Source organism: Eucalyptus grandis, chromosome 5, assembly GCF_016545825.1.
Source record: "Eucalyptus grandis isolate ANBG69807.140 chromosome 5, ASM1654582v1, whole genome shotgun sequence".
Taxonomy (NCBI): Eukaryota; Viridiplantae; Streptophyta; class Magnoliopsida; order Myrtales; family Myrtaceae; genus Eucalyptus; species Eucalyptus grandis.
Genome location: NC_052616.1, coordinates 29,907,638 through 29,929,506, shown reverse-complemented (window position 1 = coordinate 29,929,506; position 21,869 = coordinate 29,907,638).

Below are 21,869 nucleotides of genomic sequence, written 5' to 3'. Positions count from 1 at the left end.
ATGCACCATCATGTTTGTTTTGAATTAGCAAGATTTTGTGCTAGAGGTCATCAAATCTTTGAAGTCATCGTGAGCTGTTTCAAGCTTTTGGTTCTTTCATTTGTCAAGTAGCATAGTCTTGGTCAGTTATAAACATTCTGTGTACTTGGTTGAGCCACCTGCTGTTTATCAGTTCCTAGAAATTTCCTCTTCTCCTTCATGGAAGGAAAATTGAAGAGAAATTTATGATAGAAATTAGCATATAAGTTTCTGCTGCTATCTTTTTGCATGTCGCCTAATACCAATTTTAACTGTTGTGTTGCAGAACCCTTGCCGCTGGGTTCCCTGTTCTGGTTCCTATGCATCACATGCCTATTTACCCCCGCCCCCGCCGCTCCTCCCGTTGGCACCGGAAGCAGTGTGTTAAAAACGCAGGAAAGGGAAATCCGAAACCTCTGGGAGCTTTGGATCGTGTGGGGTACAAACCCTCGACAAGAGCAGGAGATGCAAAGCATCAAGGACGAAGATGAAGGCGGGATTTTTGCTGTCCCGAGTTTTGGCATAGGTTGATTCTCTTCTTTGCGACTCTCGATTGATTTCCTGCATCGGGGTTCGCCTTTGTTTCTCGTTCCGTGGTCTAAAATGGTGTAAGATACTAGAATAATTGGCTAGGAGATGAGGACTTTTTGAGTAGATCCGAGCTTGTTATGTAAATCCCCCCAGAACCACACCCATGATTAGCCCGTATGATTATAGCAGTTGCTTTGCCTAAGTGGGTTCATGATTTGGTTCAGCGCCTTCTTGTGTGTCCTTTAAGCGGAAAAATGCAAGAAAGGGAAATCCGAAACCTCTCAAGCGTGATATGTTGCTGCATTTCAGCCCTCTCTACCAGCGGTTGCCACCTACCACCGCCACGGGCAGCGATGGCGGCACGCCTCCAAGTTCAGCAATGGTTTGGTCTCCCGTCAGATAGGAAGGACTGCCAAGGGGACATAAAATCATTTGAGTTTTTCCTCCTTCTTTGTCCTAAACCAAAACTGTTTTTCCTTTTCTCTGCTCAAATCGAATACAAAGTGACCGATTCCCTTCAATTTTTCTTTCTTTTTCTTCAGTGAATATCTAAAGAAAATCAAATAGGTCTTCTCTTTCGTTTCTCTTCTTACGTTGTTATCATCAAGAGTCCCTTTTTTACCCTTATCTCTATTTGAACGAAACAAAGTTGACAATCTCAGATTGAGATCTCTCCGTTCTAAAATTGGATCGAGCTATGTTTGACCAGAGGGCAGCATGGAGTTAGATGGAACAAAATGAGGAATTGAAAATTACAATCCTCAAACTTCTTTATATCAAATCACTTATCCGATGACTCATTTCATATATAATCGTACGCACTACAGATGCTTTCTAATATAAATTACTGAAAAATTACAATATAAAATACTAGGATTAGAAAAGAAATTAAACAAACAAAAAGAAAACCTAGGCCTGATGACTACCCTTGAAACTCTAGGACAACAGCCACGTCCTCCTCGATGGCGAGTGACACCAACACCACAACGACCCCCATGGTGGCGGTCGTTTCCATTGCAATGGTCACTTAAGACCGCCGTAATTGATTCTCCATCTCACGCACACCCGTGAGAGATACAAAGACGACCACTGCATTCCATTCAGGGGAGTGATAGAGAGAGAGCGAGCGAGAGAGATGGCCACGCAATAAATAAAACAATGATGAGAGAATAATATAACCAACCAACTCTAATATAAGCTCACATCCACCTAATGCAAACATTTAAACTCCAGCTTGAAATGAATATTCACAATACCTCTTCAGCTTTCAAGGCGACTCCAATTGAATTATTGACATAAGATAAGGACACTTCCATATTGTATAGGGACAAATCAGGATAAACGAATGACTGCCCATTAGAGTATATCACTTCAACTGGTTCAATTTCATACTTCTTCCCACAGTATGCTGAGAAGATTGTCACCTAAAGGAAAACACTTGCCCACATTAGTCCTCTATACAGAAGGATGGGTGTAGAGAAAAGGACAAACAATTGAGTATGCTCACCATTGTATTTAGAACTATCTTAGCCTTTGTTAAGTCCGTCGCAGTACATTCAATGAGAACATTTTTTGTCTTTAAAGTTATTGCCGAATGTGCACTATTGATAATTGGCGATAAGAAGCTTAGCCAACTGTATCATTTCAGTCAATGTAGATGCTCGCTAATCAATCAGACTATACATCACAAATATCTGTCAAATTGTTGATTGCAAGACACCCAAAAAGTGGATGAAGCATCACTTTGCCCACACTTGTTTGGCTATGACAGCTAAATAGTCACTACAATTTGTTCACATTGAGCATATTCAATGGGAACCAAAATTGTGAAGCCAATGGCAACAGTGTAATCTATCCGCAACTGGAGTAACCAAATATCATTGAACCTGAATGAGCTAGATTAGAACCCCATGTGCAAAAAAAATTCAAAACCAATCTTTTTAAAAAGCTGACCCCTGTTCAAACAGGATAAACAGCTTAATGGTCAACCATAATTGGTTGTTGCCTAATTAATACATTACCAATAAACATCAGTCCACAGCTAATCAAGAATTTTTGTACTACATTGTAGCATCTTTCTTATTGACATTAGGCACTTGCTTTCCCATATCAAATTTTGTGACACCGCATGCAAAAGTTCTTTTTCCTGATATGGTACCTAGCAACCGGTGGAGAGAGAGATGAAATAAGAATGGACTGCTAAGTTCGGTGTAAAGGTGTACATAGGAAAGACAATGTTCAAAGGAAAGCAAAGATGTATAGAAGACTACACATTTTCACCTTTTTCCCTGGCTCTCTTAAAAGTAACGTTGTAGGCATAAGACTAGGCTCTGGAAGTCTCTGACTGTGCTAATGTAGAGTCAACAGTTGCTTTTCTAAAAACTTCGCCCTTTTACTAAAATAATATACCTCCTTTCTCAGTTTTGTTTAGAGAAAGGAACAAGAAGGGTTGAAGAACATGACCTAATTTCATCTTTTTCCTTGAGGGAATGCCTCAGAGAATGACCAGCCTTACTTGAGGTGCTTTTGAAGTTGCCACATTGGGTGCCTGCCCAGGCAACTCTAGTGCTTTTGAGACCATTAGTGACACCTAAATAGAATAGTTGATCTCACTTCAACTCATAAACCAGACCAAGCACTTAGTGGCTTAACGTGGCAGAAGATGCTTGAAGGCCTAGATTATTTTCTCTTTCCAAATTGAACCCATTGCATCGATCAACCCCCAAATAACTCAAGGTTGCAATATTAATGACTTAGGTGGCAATTGTTGAATCAAAACTAAGTCAACATGTCATTACATTTAAGTGGTTATTTATTATTTTCCTTTAACATCAATATACACACTTCATATTTATACATGGAACTCACATTACAAAGAAGATTGTATGAAGAAACCAAGATACCTCTTCGAATCATAGATAATAGGGAACACAGGCGAGTTCTCTATTATGTGCAAGAACTTCTTCAATTTCAAATCGGCGCAACAAAGTAGCGAAAAATAGGTAAAACAACATGACAAAAATGAGGAACTATTACATAATTCTTCATTTACAGGAAAATATCAACTAGCACACTGAATAAGCAAGTTATAAAAAGACCGTTAAAAGGAGCAGCTATTGAGGACCCACCTTATAAAATTCCATTAGTTCATCAGCTCTGAAGTTCTTCACCTAATATCAGAACAGAAACTAAGGCGCGATCAGCGAACACATCAATCACAGTTCGTAGAGAAAACAAAAAAAATATATAAATGAAAGCAATCTCATGAACTTATTGAGATAGCTAGTATAAACACCTAGAGGGGGGTGAATAGGTGCCCAAACAATTTATCGAGATATGGAAGCGATTCGAGGCAATCGATATAATGGAAATTCTCTCTTAATTAACAAAATGAAATACGATCGAGGTAGAGAGAGAGAAAAAATTGAACACAGGATTTATAGTGGTTCGGCTTATTCCAAGCCTACGTCCACTCTTCCGCATGACAGCCCACCACTGGATTTCACTATGATCAAAAGAGAAGTTACAAGACAGCTTTGCCTTGATTCCACAGTGTAGATGTTCTATCACACCTCCTCAAGGTTTCTCACAAATATAGACTTTCTTTTGTATATAAGTATTCGCTCAAAGGAATTGTCTAAACAAAAAGAGCTTCAGACTTTGGAATTTTTCTATCATGCACTCCTCGAACAACTAAGAATGTTTTCCTTATATACTCCTTTATGCCATCATACCCGTTGGCACTTACCAAAGGAATTCCTCCAATTTACCCGTTGGACGGAATCAATTAGGAAGATTGTTCGAGCTATTAAAGGAACGTGTTGATAGCCCATCAATCCTGTTCGCCCATACAATCAGGATCTCGGTTTCCATAAGTAGAACCTTCCAATAATATTTAGACAATCATCGAATCTTCAATCATCAAATCAATCTTGATCAATCAAAGGATTCTGTTACGACTTCTCCAGCCACGAGATCTTCTCCAAATGATAAGGTTAAATCCTTTAACGAAACATCCAGTTCTGGATAACCTTTCTTCAACGGATTAGAGACTGTCAATGAGGATAGACTTTGAGTCTTGAGTCCGGCTGTCCGGAAGTCTTCGAGACTTTAAATAACGAGTCCGCAAGCCTTGAGACTAGGTCGATAGAAACGTTTTGTCAACTTCAAAACACTTCAAGAAGATTTCTCCAACAATCTCCCCTTTTTGATGGTGACAAAACTTTCCTGCAGATTTGGATAACTTTGACTCCGCAAAACATTTCTCAAACACATATGCATATCTTATAGAGATAAATGGCTAGAAGAATAACACTAGAATCTACAACCACAGAAAATAGGTTAGTCTAAAATATGATTAAACCATCCATAAGATATCAATACTAGTTAATAGAAGCAGTCAAGTCCAAGTCTAATTCAGTTCTCATCCAGACACAAAACAAAGTCAAATAGAGTTTTAAACAACAAAACAATCCAACAAACAGTTAAAAGTTTAATGATTGAAAATCAAATCTTGCATCTCTCCCCCTTTTTGTCATCATTAAAAAGGATGAGATGAAGTTAAGATTGCTTGGGAACGCGGACAAGCTGGAAATCTTCCATAGACTGAACAATGCCTTCCAGCCTTTTGAAGTCTTCCTTTAGTTGTGCAATCTCCTCACTCTTGGCATTGGCCTGATTTTGAACAGAGATGGCTTGCATTTTATCATTCAATGAACAGGAAGAAGCTTGACTTTCATTCTTCAAGCTTTGAACTTCGCATCCCAAGGCATAAATTTGACCTCTCATTTCCAAGAGAATATCCATGATTCTGCGAAAATTTGCTCCATTATCGCCTCCGAGTACTTGCTTCGGCTCGATCGATGGAGTAAATGCGACGATGGTAGATCGCATAATCTCGCAGATTTGGCGATGAAGCTTCATGACCTTCCTTTGGAAATTGAGATGCATAAACATCCTCGGGATCTGCGGGTGAGCGGCCCGACTCCTTCACTTGCATCGGGATGTGAAGACTTCACTCCTTTCTCCCGATCTCCCCCGTTTCCATGCCTATAGGTGGAGAAGAGATTTCCTCGGGTTCTCCTTCTTCTCTTCTTTCTTCTTCTTCCTTCTCCTCTGCTTCTTTCTTAGCTTCTCTTTCTTCTTCTTCCTTCTCCTCTGCTTCTTTCGTCATTTGTTCCGATTCTTTCTGAGGAACAGGATGACTTAGATCTTCAAAGCTAATGCAGAGATGGTGATGTCTTCCTCATCATCTTCATCCTCAACGAGGAGAGCTCTTCTTCTTTTGATGGAGCAACCATGGGCTCCTTCCCTTTTCTCTTAGATGCAGAAGAAATTGGATGAGATTTGGCAGGAGTCTTCTTTTTGAATTTCTCCAACTTCTTGCTTAGTTCCTTCAGACGCATTTTGGTCACCATTTTCAGTCCTACCACCATATGATCGCATGGTCGAACACAAAAGATTTGTGGAGGCTGAATATTCAAGTGTTTGAATAACTTTATAACAAGGCTTGGGTAGGGAAGTTGACCTCTGTCCTTCATCACTGCTTTATACATGTGAAACATAACAAGTATGAGGGAGAGAAAACTTTTGCCACGAGAGGATGGCATACATCAACTTTGCCCTCGAACTTGAAACATCGGTTTTGGAAGTCGATTTCGGTCGAAGCGGTTAATCACAATCTTATGAAGCGGGATGTTGAATGCACTCATCCTTAAGTAAGTGATTTTCTCATCTGTTCTCCTGTCCTTCACCAATTCCAATGTGGCCCGAGCAATGGAACCTTTGATTGGTTGATATCTGCCTCTCTCAATTTCTAACACATCTGCCAGCATATCCATATCCACAACATAGTCCTGATCTTTAACGCTGAAAGAGAATCTATTCGCATCCAAAAAGTTAAGATTTGAATAGAAATAAGCAGTTAATCCAGCATAGGCCTCAGTAGAGTCAGAGCAAAACTTTTCAAGTTGAAGATAATTGAACTTTTCCCTCAAGTTCATATTCACAGCACCAGAAAATCAAAATCCACACTCCTAGGGTTTATTACCCCACGCTTCAACAATTTCGAGTACATGATCCTTTTGTTCCTTTGATCGAACAAATCTCCCATTTTTCCTTGAATTTCAGCCATGCAATACCCATTTTCGGTTGAAATAGGCTGTACAAATTATCATCATCATTCCCATCTACTGATTCTATTTTGATCCACGAGGATCACTTGGGATATTCGCAAGGGATTCTTCAGCCACCCCTTTACGAGCAATTCCCAAACTTTCCATTTTTCACAGAAAGATATATTCGTTCCTATATCCTTTGTCATTAAGAAAGTCATCAACATAGTTCAAAGGAGTATAAATTCCTTTTAAGGCACGATATAGCTTGTAAATGAAAGCGGGATTTTGAACTCTTACTGGGTCTGCATCCTCGATGATTTCTTCCTGTTGTGGATGAACAACGCCTTGAGGACTAGATGGAGGAGAATGACGCTGCTGAGAATGTTGTGGGCTCGCTTGCTGTTACGGGAGTCACTTCTTCTTCAGTAAAGATCGAAGTGCGTAGGCCCCTCACTCATTTGCCGTGGTCCCCGCTTGCGATTCTCGACGACTTTCTTGAAGATGACATCTTTCTCGGTTTTGGAAGATTCCTTGCTTGACTTTCCCAGAAAAGATGACAACTTTTTGAAGATTAAACAAAGAAACCAAACGGGAATGGAGGATCGATGCTTTCTAGGGTTTTTGAGAGTAAAGTGAAGAGGAATCGACAGTGCCCGATCGGTTAAAAAGAAAGATAAACAAACCATCACAAAGGAAATAAAAAGATGCCTTTTCAAAATAACTGTCGTTTTCTGCAAAAATAGTCATTTCAAAATTAACTTCCTTTTTGAAAATGAAATGATGCAATAATTACGTCGTTTGAATATATCAACAATTAAAACACAGTCTGACGATCGTACCTTATCAATATGAGATTGAGAAGAGAAAGACTTACAGTCTGACGGTCGTACCAAGACTATCTTTCAGATAAAGTCTTGTAAGTCTGAGTCTGAAAGTCTTTAGACTTTGATATCCTCATACTTCAAAATGTTGAGTCTGGAACGTATAAATTCAAATTGATTTTTCTCCAACGGCTTTGTGAATATGTCCGCCAGTTGATTCTTTGAGTCAACAAATTGGATTGAAACATCTCCATTTTGAACATGGTCTCTAATAAAGTGATGTCGAATCTCTATGTGCTTTGCTCTTGAGTGGAGAATTGGATTTTTGGTGAGGTTGATAGCACTGGTGTTGTCGCAATTAATCTCCGTGCATGAGTCTTCAATTTCAAAGTCTCTTAGCTATTGTTTTATCCATAGAATTTGCGAACAGCAGCTTCCAAGAGCTACATACTCTGCTTCTGTTGTTGAAAGAGACACAATGCTTTGTTTCCTAGAAAACCAAGACACTATCCTCGCTTCCAAGCAAGCGGCAAGTTCGAAGTGCTCTTTCTATCAACTCGCAACCGGCCAGATCGCGTCTCGAATATCCCATAAGATTAAAGTCTCCTTCTTAGGATACCAAAGACCGATGCTTGAAGTTGATGAAACATATTTAATAATACGCTTCGCAGCATTCAAATGAGATTCTTTTGGGTCTGATTGAAATCTGGCACAAATACAAACACTAAACAAAATGTCAGGTCTAGAAGCAGTAAGATAAAGAAGAGATTCGATGATACTCCTGTACAGCTTTTGATCGACTTTCTTCCCTTCTTCATCTTTGTCTATCTTCAAGGAACTTGACATTGGTATGTTAGCCTTTTTGCAATTGTTCAGACCGAACTTTTTGACTAGATCATTTGCATACTTTTCTTGATGAATAAAAGTTCCTTCCTCCAATTGTTTTATTTGAAGTCCAAGAAAGAATGTTAATTCTCCCATCATACTCATTTCAAACTCATCCTGCATAGTCTTTGAAAATTTCTTGCCTGAGACTTTCATTAGAGGATCCAAAAATAATATCATCAACATATATTTGAACAAGCAGAAAACTTTTGCTTTCTTTTTTAATAAAAAGAGTAGTGTCCACTTTACCTTTAACAAATCCATTTTGAATTAAAAACTTACTTAATCTGTCGTACCAAGCCCGAGGTGCTTGCTTTAAACCATACAAAGCCTTTTTCACCAAGACTGAGTTTGACTTCTTTGGGTCTTCAAACCCTGGTGGTTGTTCCACATAGACTTCCTCATGGATAAATCCATTTAGGAAAGCGCTTTTGACGTCCATTTGGAATAACCTGAAATTCTTATAACAAGCAAACGCAAGTAATAGACGAATAGCTTCTAACCTTGCTACAGGAGCGTAAGTCTCATCATAGTCTATTCCTTCTTCTTGCGTATATCTCTTGGCCACGAGTCTGGCTTTGTTTCATACGACTTTTCCTTTCTCATTCATCTTGTTTCTGAACACCCATTTAGCTCCAATAACAGTTTTGCCTTTTGGTTTGGATGTATATTCCCAGACATCATTAATGTTGAACTGTCTGAGCTCTTCTTGCATAGCTTCAATCCAGCTTTCATCAGATAAAGCTTCTTCTATGCTCTTTGGTTCAATTTCAGAAACAAGAGCCACAACACTAGACTCTTCTCGCCTTTTGGATGGGTGCGAATTCCTTCATTAACTTCGCCGATAATAAGATCTTTGGGATAATTGGACTTATGCTTCCAGTTACTTGTTGATTTATCTGGTTGATGATCTTTTTCTTTGATTGGATCTTCACGAACAACCTGATGCTGATTTTCCTAAGTCTGAGATGCTTCTGGATTTGTAAGCTTTGAAAGGTCTGGAACAGGTTCAGACTCTTCTTGATGAGTCTGACTTGATTCATCTTGCGTTGAGTCTTGAAATTTGACATTCATTGACTCCTCCACGACCGGCTCTTCTTGTTATAGACTCTGTAGGCTTTGCTTGATGTAGAATATCCAAGAAAGATACCTTCATCGATCTTTCTTCAAACTTACCAACTCGATCTTTTGCATTTTTCAATATAAAACATTTGCAACCAAATACATGAAAGTATGAAACAATAGGCTTTTTATCTTTGAATATCTCATAAGGGGTTTTCTCTAGAATAGGTCTTAAGAAGACTCTATTAATGATATAGCATCTGTTGAAACAGCCAAACTTGAGCCCAAAATCGTGAAGAAATCTTACTCTCAATTAGAAGAGTTCTAGCCATTTCTTGAAGAGATATGTTCTTTCTTTCCACAACTCCATTTTGCTGAGGAGTATATGGAGAGGAAAACACATGCTTTAATCCAGATTCATCACAAAATTTTGTAAAATCTTGATTTTCAAATTCACCTCCATGATCTGTTCTTATACTAGAGATAACACATCCTTTTTCATTTTGAACCTTTTTAGCAAATTTTTCAAAATATGAGAAGGTTTCGGACTTACTTGCAAGGAAATATACCCAAGTAAAATGGGAGTAATCATCCACAATTACTAAGCAATATTTCTTACCCCCAATACTGAGTTGGTTGGTCCGAAGAGATCCATATGCAGCAACCGTAGTACATGATTAGTAGAGACATGATTTATTGGCTTAAATGAATTTCTTACTGCTTTCCCAATACATGGAGTGCATGGATCAGTCTTTTGGTATGGCAATTTGGGTAGACCTCGAACAAGCTGCTTTGATGAGATTTTGGCTAATTGTTTCATGTTGACATGACCAAGCTTTTTGTGCCATAAGCTTTCTTCGTCTTGAATTGAGATAAGACATTGCGATTCATTTGGTTTCACATCCGGAAGATAGATATTTCCATGTCTTCGACCCATGAAAGACGAGTAGAGTCTTTTGCGATTCGAACATGTTCCTTCTTGAAAGAAGATCTTGAAACCAGTATCGCACAATTGACTAATCTTTGAGAAGATTGTAATTGAGTCCTTCCACTAAGGAAACATTACTTATTGTGAGACTTCCAATTTTACAGTTCCAAATCCCACAATACTTCATTTGCCGTTTCCTCCAAATGAAACTTTTCCACCATTTACTTGAGCAAGCTTTATAAAACAATTTGAGTCTCTGTCATGTGTCTTGAACATCCCTTTGTCAAGATACCACTTTGCCTGCTTCTTGATGGAGACCTGCATTTAAGATAAAGTCTCAAGCTTTCTTTGGTACCCAAATTTTCTTGGGTCCTTTGGTGTTAGTAAGATAAACAGAATTAGCCCATACTTTCTTAACAGGTTTCCAAACCATAGGACACTCTTTTTCAAAGTGATTTCATTTGTTACACTTTGAACATCCGAGAGCATTTCTTCCAACGGGTTTTACAAAAACTCTCTTGAAATGATTTTTGTAAGCTTCTCTCGAGGGTCTTTTCTTAATTCTTTCTTTTACTTTAGGAAAATCAATCAAGGGAATTGTTTCTGATGACATACCTAGACCGGACTTATTGAAGTAAGGTCTTTGAGCTGAAAGAATTTTTTTCAAGTTTTTCAAACCTATTGAAAATTTCTTTGAAGTATTTGATAAGTCAGTTTTTAAAAGAGCATTTTCTTTTAAAAGATTATCTTCATTTTCTTTAAGAGTGGAAACAGTCAGGTTTAAACTTTTAACTCTTTCTTCTAAAACGTTTTCCTTTTGTTTTAAAGATGTGTTTTCCTTTTTAAGCTCGGAAATTCTTTTAAGAGAAGTCTTAAGACTAATACACAGTTCATCAATGTATTTAAAAACTTTGACAGGAATTTTAACATCAGTTGCCTCAAATTCACTGTTTGAGTCTGATCCAGAGTCTGAGTCTGATTGTGCCATCAGACATAAATTGGCATATTCATCATCACTTTCTTCACACTCTCGTATCACTCCGGGTTTCGGCTTTGAGAGCTTTTCGAAATTTTTCAGCTTTTCTCTCTTCTTCTTCAAAAGAGGACGGAGTTGGGTCCCCGATGTGTCCCTTTTCTTACATTCAAAGGACTACATCTTTGTTCGATTCTTCATCATCAACAGACTTGGTCTGCTGTCTTTGAAAGCTTTGTTCTTTGAGTTGAACCCTCTTCCTTTTCTATTCAGTTTTCTGAATCTTCTTATCATGAGAGCAAGCTCCTCATCGTCCATATCATCTTCAGAATCTGTATCATCAGAATCATCATTTGATTTTAATGCAATGGATTTCTTACCTTTTGGATCTTCGTCTTCATTGATCCGTTCCACTTCATAAGACTGAAGAGTTCCAATCAGCTCATCTACAGATAGTGGCATAATTCTTTGCATCTCTCTTATCAAAGTCTTTATGTGATTCCAATCCTTGGAGAGCCCACGCAGTAGCTTGTTTACCTTCATGGGATCAAAAATCGGTTGACCTTGATTTTCAAGACCATTCACAATATCTGTAAAACGACTAAACATGTTAGTTATAGATTCTCCTGGTTTCATTCTGAAGGCTTCGTATTGACCGAGAAGAATATTGATTCTTGTTTCCTTCACTCGATCTGTTCCTTCATAGGTGATATGCAATCTGTCCCAAACTTCTTTTGCTGTAACACAAGAAGATATTCTATTATATTCAGTTGGTGACAAAGCACAATATAAAGAGTAAATTGCTTTTGCATCAAGTGCTTGTCTCTTGTTTATCTCTTCTGAGTCATTACGCTAGTCTCATCAGTTTCTTTCCCTCTTTCGCAGGCGATGCAGCTGTAGAGTAATTCCTTTTCTACAACGTCCCATTCCATAGGATCCTTTGATCGTAGGAAAGCTTTCATCTTGTTTTTCCAGATGTTGTAATCCTTTCCATCAAAGTAGGGTGGTCTGGTATTGCTTTGCCCTTCCATCAGCCCTGGTGCTAGCATACTAGCCATGGATCTTTAACTCTGAAGTAAAACACTTCAAACAAGGTGAGTACACGGGCTCTAATATCAATTGAGATAGCTAGTATAAACACCTAGAGGGGGGTGAATAGGTGCACAAACAATTTATCGAGATATGGAAGTGATTCGAGGCAATCGATATAATGGAAATTCTCTCTTGATTAACAAAATGAAATACGATCGAGGTAGAGAGAGAGAAAATTGAACACAGGATTTATAGTGGTTCGGCTTATTCCAAGCCTACGTCCACTCTTCCGCACTGACAGCCCACCGGCTGGATTTCACTATGATCAAAAGAGAAGTTATGGCACAGCTTTGCCTTGATTCCACAATGTAGATGTTCTATCACACCTCCTCAAGGTTTCTCACAAATATAGACTCTCTTTTGTATACAAGTATTCGCTCAAAGGAATTGTCTAAACAAAAAGAGCTTCAGACTTTGGAATTTTTCTATCATGCACTCCTCAAACAACTAAGAACGTCTTCCTTATATACTCCTTTATGCCATCATACCCGTTGGCACTTACCAAAGGAATTCCTCCAATCTACCCGTTGGACGGAATCAATTAGGAAGATTGTTCGAGTTATTAAAGGAACGTGTTGATAGCCCATCAATCCTATTCGCCCATACAATCAGGATCTCGGTTTCCATAAGTAGAACCTTCCAATAATATTTAGACAATCATCGAATCTTCAATCATCAAATCAATCTTGATCAATCAAAGGATACATTACGACTTCTCCAGCCACGAGATCTTCTCGGATGATAAGGTTAAATCCTTTAACGAAACATCAGTTCTGGATAACCTTTCTTCAACGGATTAGAGACTGTCAATGAGGATAGACTTTGAGTCTTGAGTCGGCTGTCCGGAAGTCTTCAGACTTTAAATAACGAGTCGCAAGCCTTCGAGACTAGGCGATAGAAACGTTTTGTCAACTTCAAAACACTTCAAGAAGATTTCTCCAACACTTATAAGTGGCATTGACATGTTAAGCATACTTAATTTGGAATAATTCACTTTGCAAAATAGTAATTAGAAATAACACGCTAATGCATTGGAAACTACAAAATTTCCTTTTTAGTTACTTAGTAAGTCTCCTTAGAGCACTGTTAACAAAAGGGCACTTGTTAAGCATACTTATTTAATATGATTCACTTTCCAAAGAAAAAATTACAAATACCATCAGAACAATTTGTGCATCCAATTGAAAACCATAAAAGTTTCTTAATCAACTACTTAAGAATTGCCCCTAGAGAACAGTTAACAAAATCCTTACAAATACATAGATCTTCACTGGATCGGACTCATGGCACATGCATGAACAGAAAAATACAATCTTTATCATGAAACTACCTGCTTCAAGGGACGAAACTTATACTGGAAGGCAGCAAAGCCTAAGACCAGAGGAAAAGGAACATGAGCCGGTGATATGCTGCACTTCTCGTAACATTTTATCATACTTTGCTCTAAGAAACATTTAGCCGTAGCAGATATATAACTCGTACATATTAAGAAGAAACATTTAGCTGTAGCAAATATATAACTCATACATATTAAGCTAAACCAATTTGTGCAATTCCTTGTCATGTCTGTTTCGTCTATGCTTTATCTAGTAGATGAGCACTCGATAGCAAAACATAATACTTTGAATTTTTGGGATCAAAATAGAGTATCTCAGTTATATATAGTAATGCCATCCTGCAGGACAAGCTCGAGAGGATGACAAAACTTGAACTAGTCAAAGCTTGTCTAGCTAGCTGCAACTCCTCGAAAACATGTAATAGATGCTGAGGCAAAGTGTGGGGTAGAAAGAAGCTTCAAGAGGGAATCCTTCAGGCATTTAAATATATAGAGAGAAAAAAAAGAGGAAAGAATAGGTGAGCACAAGCTTCCAGCCCGGATAACACTCTATCATGACAAGATCCATTATGCTAGCAATTTGAAAATCTTCCATTTAAGTTCTAGCTGGGCCTTAACTTCAAGCGAGGATAGTAGGACACGTGCAGAATTCTTCATTTTAGATTCTAGTTTAGGCAATTAGTTCAAACACACACCTCATACCTGAAGGGGCCTTCTAGCGTAGCCAAGTCATGAGTCCCAATTGCAACCAGTGTTCTTCGCCTAAAATATCGAGAGAATCCGAGCATGTCAATCCAAGCAGAACATTTTGAGGATCTAGCATAAGCACAAGCATCGATGTACTAAGTGGAGGATTGGGGCTGGGCATCTATTACATGCAAATAAAATATCAAATTGAATATAGATCTTGAGGATGAAAACTAGTTCAAGCAACATATCTATCATCACCACTTCACCAAATTATTGAAAACAACTCAGCGGAGTCCTCTCTCTTTACATCCAGGCATTTCTCACAATTTAAAGGCCTCCTAAGCGTAATAATATATATGGCCCCTACTGAGCACATAGAACATAAGCAACAGTGAAGCCATGACTTATTTAAAAAAAAATAAAAAAAAATAATGCTTCCCTCACATCTTTAATTTATAAAGTAACATTATTGTATCACACTAACATGCACGCTTACAAAGACAATTGGCTGCATGCTGGAAATTTTTTAAAACCATTGCTCTGGACAAGCCATATAGGACGTTGCATCTCAATGTAAGATCACGGTCTCTCTTCTTTACATTTAAGGTTCAAATGAACACAGTAAAAGCTTCCCAAAAATGTGTTGTCCTCCCGCCACTCCTCTCAAACCTAAAATCTTGAAATAGAGAAGGAAAACAGGTATTATGCTGCATCTTAAAGATCCAAAAATTAATACCGGCAAATGCTCACGATGGAGCTTGTCTTGAAGATCAATGAAGCTGTTATAACTGGCTCCATCAAATGTTATCCCTCTTAAGATAGCAGAAACAACGTATGGACAGTTTGTGAGGTCTGCAACACATAAATGGTCACTCAAGTAATAAATGATTCCAGCATAGATCAATCTAGACAGATCAATCCTTACATATCAGTACCTCTGGTTTTACATGCATCTTAAGCATTGATCCCCTGCTGATGTTACGAAGACTGTATTGAGGTGTCTCTTCCTGCTTATTGAATACACGTAGGGCCTGAGCAAGCCCTTCGAGGCAAAGCAAGTTGTATCTGTGCATTTCCCAAAGGATACCTTATTATTATAATAGTATAGTCATTTCTACAGTACATGCACGAATTTATCAAGAAGAATAATCATTAATTACCAATACAGACTAAAATGATGATAAACCTGTCATCTCTTTGAAAAACTTGACTAATAACTAAATAATGAAGTTTCTAGATGACATGATTCAAAATAAAGCCAACAGCATTAAGGAGTCAATATCGCAACCTGCTGACCAAATCTAAAAAGTCTTGTTACGTTTGTTGCCAACGATAATACCTATAAAATTTGGGGATTGACCCATCTAGCATGACAAAATGTTGAACATAAACTAAATTCAAGATCGGCCCCTTTCGGGACCATTATCATGAACCGGGAATCCCAAGGTCGAGAATATCAACCCGCTTCCCCATACAACTAGAATTCTTCACAAAGTGGTGAAAAAATGTCCTAACTTGTACCAATCTTTCGAGACTATTAAAAGAAACTATTTACACATAAGTAAGAAAAGCCTTGATGCACACTATAAATGCTCCATCACATGGACTACTCAAAAGCTGAGCCTTTTTTTAGGTGGTAATGTGTTTATGAAGTCTCTAATTACATGCAATTGGTCCTTCACATTGATCGACCGAAAAAGATAACAAAAAAACCTTCGGCAACATCATAACATCAAAGAAAAGATCGAACCACACAGCATCTCAATAGCCATTACGAGCAATATGGTCCGCGAAAGACTTTAACCCATCCGAAGTTGGACACTAGCATCTTAAACCCCGAAACAAAATTCACCCACGACCCGCGAAACAGCTCCAAACCCATCCGAAACACACAACATCTAACCAAATGCGAATCAACCGCAGTCACATGTTCGCGGAACTTCGATTTTGTAGATGACTTCCTTGTCCTCATCAGTCTCCTCTTCCAGGTGCTTCTCCTTTCTGATGATCACCTTCTCCGTCGTCTAGCCAGCACAAACAAAGAAGCCCAACCCCATCAGCCTTTTTTAAAAAAAAAAAAAAAAACCTTGGCAAAACCACGTTCTAATTTGCTGGCGGTGGTTTGCCGGTCGGAAAGAGGGAGGGCAGAGAGAGACTGGGAGGTTGCATTCGGTTTGTCAAGGAGAGAGAGAAAGGGAGGATAGAGTGAGAGAGGCGTGAAGAAAGAGAAGAAGAAGACGAAACGCTCAGTCAGTCAGTCCAAAATTTTTTCAAATGGCACCTGACACGAGGACACGTGTCCTCCTCCTACCGCCTTCTTGTTTGCCACGCTGGAGTGTGGCTGCGTGAGACATACCCAATATGGACAATATCAACAACCAATTCTATAAACAAAAGAATGATCTCATCTCCTCTTATAGTCGGTAAAAGTTCCTTTTGTTTCTTTTGTTGGAGAAAACTTCCTTAAGTGTTTTGAAGTTGACAAAATGTTTCCATCAGTCTAGTCTGAAGACCTCCAGATTTCCAGACTCAAAACTCAAAGTTTATCATCATTGACAGTTTCTAGACCGTCGAAGAAGGCTTATCAAGAACCGTGTATTTCATTAAGGATTTGATTCTATCGACTGAAGAAGATCTCTTGGCTTGATGTGGCATGTCAAAATCCATTATTCAAATGAAGATTGATTTAGGGATTTTGGATCCGTTGATTGGCAAAGTATACTTGAAAGGTTTTACTTATGGAAACCTAGATCCTGATTGTATGGGCGAGCATGATTGGTGGGCTATCGTCATATTCCTTAAATAACTCGGAATTTCCCTAATTGATTCTGTCCAACGGGTAAATTGGAAGAATTCCTTTGGTAAGTGTCAACGGGTGTAATGGCATGAATGAGTATATAAGGAAGATGTTCCAATTATTCTAGTGTTTGCGCAATAGAAGAATTTCAAAATCTGAAGCTTATTGTTCTTAGTCAATTCAATTACTGAGCGTAATCTTGTACTCAAAAGAGAGTTTATATCTTTGTGAGATCTTGAGGAAGTGTAGCAGAGTCTTTACGCTGTGGAATCAAGGAAGAGCCATACTGTAACAACTCTTTTGATTCATAGTGAAATCCAGTCGGTGGGTTGTCAGTGCGGAAGAGTGGACGTAAGCTTGGATTAAGCCGAACCACTATAAACCTCGTGTTCTTCTTCTTTTCCCTAAGCTCTCTTACTTTGATCGTAACTTAATTTGTTTACAAGAGTCTAATTTCCTTTTCATAATCTATTGTTAATTAGAATTGCACACTTCTCTCGGAAAATTTGTTTTTGCACATATTCACCCCCTCTAGGTGCTCATACTAGCTTTCAATTGGTATGAAGTGCATGTGTATTCACTTAAGTTGAAGTGTTTTACTTGAGTTAAAGATTCATGGCTAGTATGTTGGCTCCAGGTCTGGTTGAAGGGTAAATCAATACCAGACCGCCTTATTTTGATGGAAATGAATACGACATATAGAAAAACAAGATGAAGGCATTTCTAAGATCAAAGGATCCTCTGGAATGGGACGTGGTAGACAAAGGAATCATTCCTAAAGCAGCACCAGTCTCAGAAAGAGGAAAAGAAGCTGTTGAGTCTAGTGAAATGACTCAAGAAGAGATAACCAAGAGATAAGCTCTTGATGCAAAAGCAATTTATTCTTTATATATTGTGCATTATCTCCTACTGAATATAACCAAATATCTTCTTGTGAAATAGCTAAAGAAGTTTGGGATAGATTACACATCACCTATGAATGAACCAATTGAGTGAAAGAAACCAGAATCAACATTCTGCTCGGTCAATATGGAGCATTCAAAATGAAACCAGGAAAATATATCACTGACATGTTTAGTCGTTTTACAGAAATCGTGAATGGTCTTGAATATCAAGGTCAACCAATTTCTGGACCTATGAATGCGTGGATTGTCCAAGGATTTGAATCACATAAAGACCTCAATAAGGGAGACACAAAGAATCATACCACTCTCTGTTGACGAATTGGTTATAACTCTCCAATCTTATGAAGTGGAGCAAATCAATGAAGATGAAGATCCTAAAGGTAAGAAATCCATTGCATTAAAATTTAATGATAATTCTGATGTCACAGATTTTGAAGACGATATGAATGATGAAGAGCTTGCTCTCATGATAAGAAGGTTAAGAAAACTGAACATAAATGAGAGAAGATTCAATCCAAAGAAACAAAGTTCTCAAAAGCTACAAAATAAACCAATTGAGGATGATGAATCCAATAAAGATGTAGTTTGCTTTGAATACAATAAAAAGGGATACATCAGACCAAATTGTCCCCTGCTGAAGAGAAAGAAAGGAAAAGCTGAGAAATATCGAAAGGCACTTAAAGCAGAAACTTGGAGTAATACCGAATGTGAGGAAAGTGATGATGATTATGCCAATATTTGTCTCATGGCACAATCAGACTCAGATTCAGACTTTAAGACAAACTCGAGGCTAAGACAGTGAAATTGAGGTAAGTAATTTAAAAATTCCTACTAAAGTTTTTAAATATATTGATGAATTATGTCTTAGCCTTAAAACTTCTCTTAAGAGGATTTTTGAACTCAAAAGGGAAAATTTTGCACTAAAGCAACAGGAAACTGTTTGAAAAGAAAAAATTGAAAGTTTAGACAAAAGTGTTATTACTTTAAAAGAAAATGCAAATAATCTTTAAAAAAAATGTATTCTTGAAAAATGATATCTCAAGCATTTCTAAAAGATTTTATATAGGATCTGATAAACTGAAAAAAAAAATTCTTTCTGCACAAAGACCTTATTTCAATAAATCTGGTTTGGGAATGTCTGCGGAAACCATTCCTCTAATTGATTTTCTTAAGGTAAAGGAAAGAATTAAACAAAGACCTACAAAAGATTTTTACAAAAAACATTTCCAAAAAGTTTTTGTAAAACTAGTAGGCCGCACTGCTCTTAAATGTTCTAAGTGTAATAACTTAGAACACTTTGAGAAAGAATGTCCTATGGTCTGGAAACCTGTGAATAAGGTTTGGGCAAAGACTGTATATCACACTAACTCCACTGGACCCAAGAAAATATGGATACCAAAGAAAGCATGAGTTTATTTTTTAAATGCAGGTCACTATCAAGAAAAATGTTAAATGGTACTTAGATAGTGGATGCTCGAGATATATGACAGGAGACTCAAACTGCTTTATAAAGCTTGTGCAAGTTAATGGTGGAAAAGTTTTTTTTGGAGGAAATAGTAAAGGAAGAATAGTGGGATATGGGATTGTAAAGATTGGAAGTCTCACGATCAGTAACGTTTCGTTAGTAGAAGGACTCAACTACAACTTGCTGAGTATTAGTCAACCGTGCGACACCAGTTTTAGAATCAACTTTCAAGAAGGAATATGTTCATGAACCAATAAAGATTCCCCTCATACTTTTACGGGGCGAGAAATGGGAATATCTATCTCTTAGATATTAAACCAGAAAAATCCCAATGTCTAATCTCAATTCAAGAGAAAGCAAATTTATGGCACATAAAGCTTAGACACATCAATATGAAGCAAATAGCTAAGATCTCTACCAAGAAGCTTGTTCGTGGACTACTTAATCTGACATACCAAAAGTTTGACCTATGCACACCATGCGTGCTAGGAAAATAGGTAAGAAATTCTTTCAAACCAATAAATCAAGTATTCACTAATCGTGTGCTGTAGCTCTTGCATATTGATCTATTTGGATCAACCAGAACTCAAAGCATTGTAGGTAAGAAATATTGCTTAATGATTGTGAATGATTATTCACGATTTACTTAAGTATATTTCCTGGTAAGTATGAAATCTCGTTTTATTTTATAAAATTTGCTAAGAAAGTTCAAAATGAGAAATGATATATTATTTCCAATATACGGACAGATCATTGAGGTGAATTTAAAAATCAAGATTTTGCTGAATTTTGTGATGAATCTGGTTTTCAGCATATATTCTCATCTTCTTACACTCCAGAGCATAATGGAGTTGTGGAAAGGAAGAATAGATCTTTGCAAGAAATGGCTAGAACTCTTCTAATTGAAAGTAACATTTATTCTCATTTTTGGGCTGAAGCAGTCTCTACAACGTGTTATATTATTAATAGAGTCTTTTTAAGGCTTATTTTGGAGAAAACTCCCTATGAGTTATTCAAAGGAAAGAAGCCAATTGTTTCATATTTTCGTGTGTTTGGATGCAAATGTTTTATATTGAAAAATGCAAATAATCGAGTTGGTAAGTTTGACGAAAAATCAGATGAAGGCATCTTCCTTGGATATTCAACCACCAGCAAAGCTTCAGAGTATTCAACAAAAAGACTCAACCTGTGGAGGGATCAATGAATGTCATCAAGACTTTATGCAAAATCAATCGATTCAGACTCAACCTGAAGAATCTGATCCTACTCTAGACTCTATAATGTCTAAATCTTCAGAAGCAGTTTAGACTTCAGAAGACCAGCAGCAGAGCCCACAACTTTCTCAGCAGCGTCAATCTCCTCCATCTAGACCTCAGAATATTGAACATCAAGAAGAGGAAGAAATCATCGAAAATGCAGAACCCGTAAAAATTCTAAAGCCCGCTTTTATGTATAAGCTTTATTGTGCTTTGAAGAAAGGTGGTATTCCCTTGAACTATATTGATGAATTTTTGAAAGAAAAAGGGTATCGAAATGAAACCTACATTTTACGCACAATGGAACGATTGGGAATTGCTCCTGCGGGGTCAGCAGAAGAAGCATTTGCGAATGTCCCAAGTGATCCACGTGTTGGAGGGCTGAGTCAACCTAATGGGAATGATGATGATAAGATGTACACTCATTTTAAGCCTAGAATGGGCGTTGCTGCGAAAATCCGAAGTAAAAGGACAGATTTATTTCGCTCGGAGGAACACAAGCGACTATACTCTAAGTTGCTAAAGCGTGGTGTAATTAAACCTAGAATGTGGATTTTGATTTTCTTGATTCTTTGAATGTCAAGCTGCGAGAGAAATTCAATCTTATTCAATTGGAACGATTTTGTTCTGAAACCATAGAGGCTTATGCTGAACTCATTGCTTACTTCTATTCTAATCTAAGTTTCTTGGATGCGAATAGATTCTCTTTCAGTGTTTGAGATCGGGACTATGTAGTTGACATGGATACATTGGCTGATGTGATTGGAATTGAAAGAGGGAAATTCCAACCAATCAGTGTGTCTATTGGTCGTGCGACGGTAGAGCTTGTTCAAGACAGAACGACAGAAGAAAATATTTCATATTCGAGGATGAATGCCTCAAATATCTTGCTTCACAAGATAGTGATCAACTGCCTCAGACCCAAATCGACTTCAAAGGCGATGTTTCAAACTCAGAGGCAAAGCTGATGTATGCCATTAATGCTAGCAAAAAG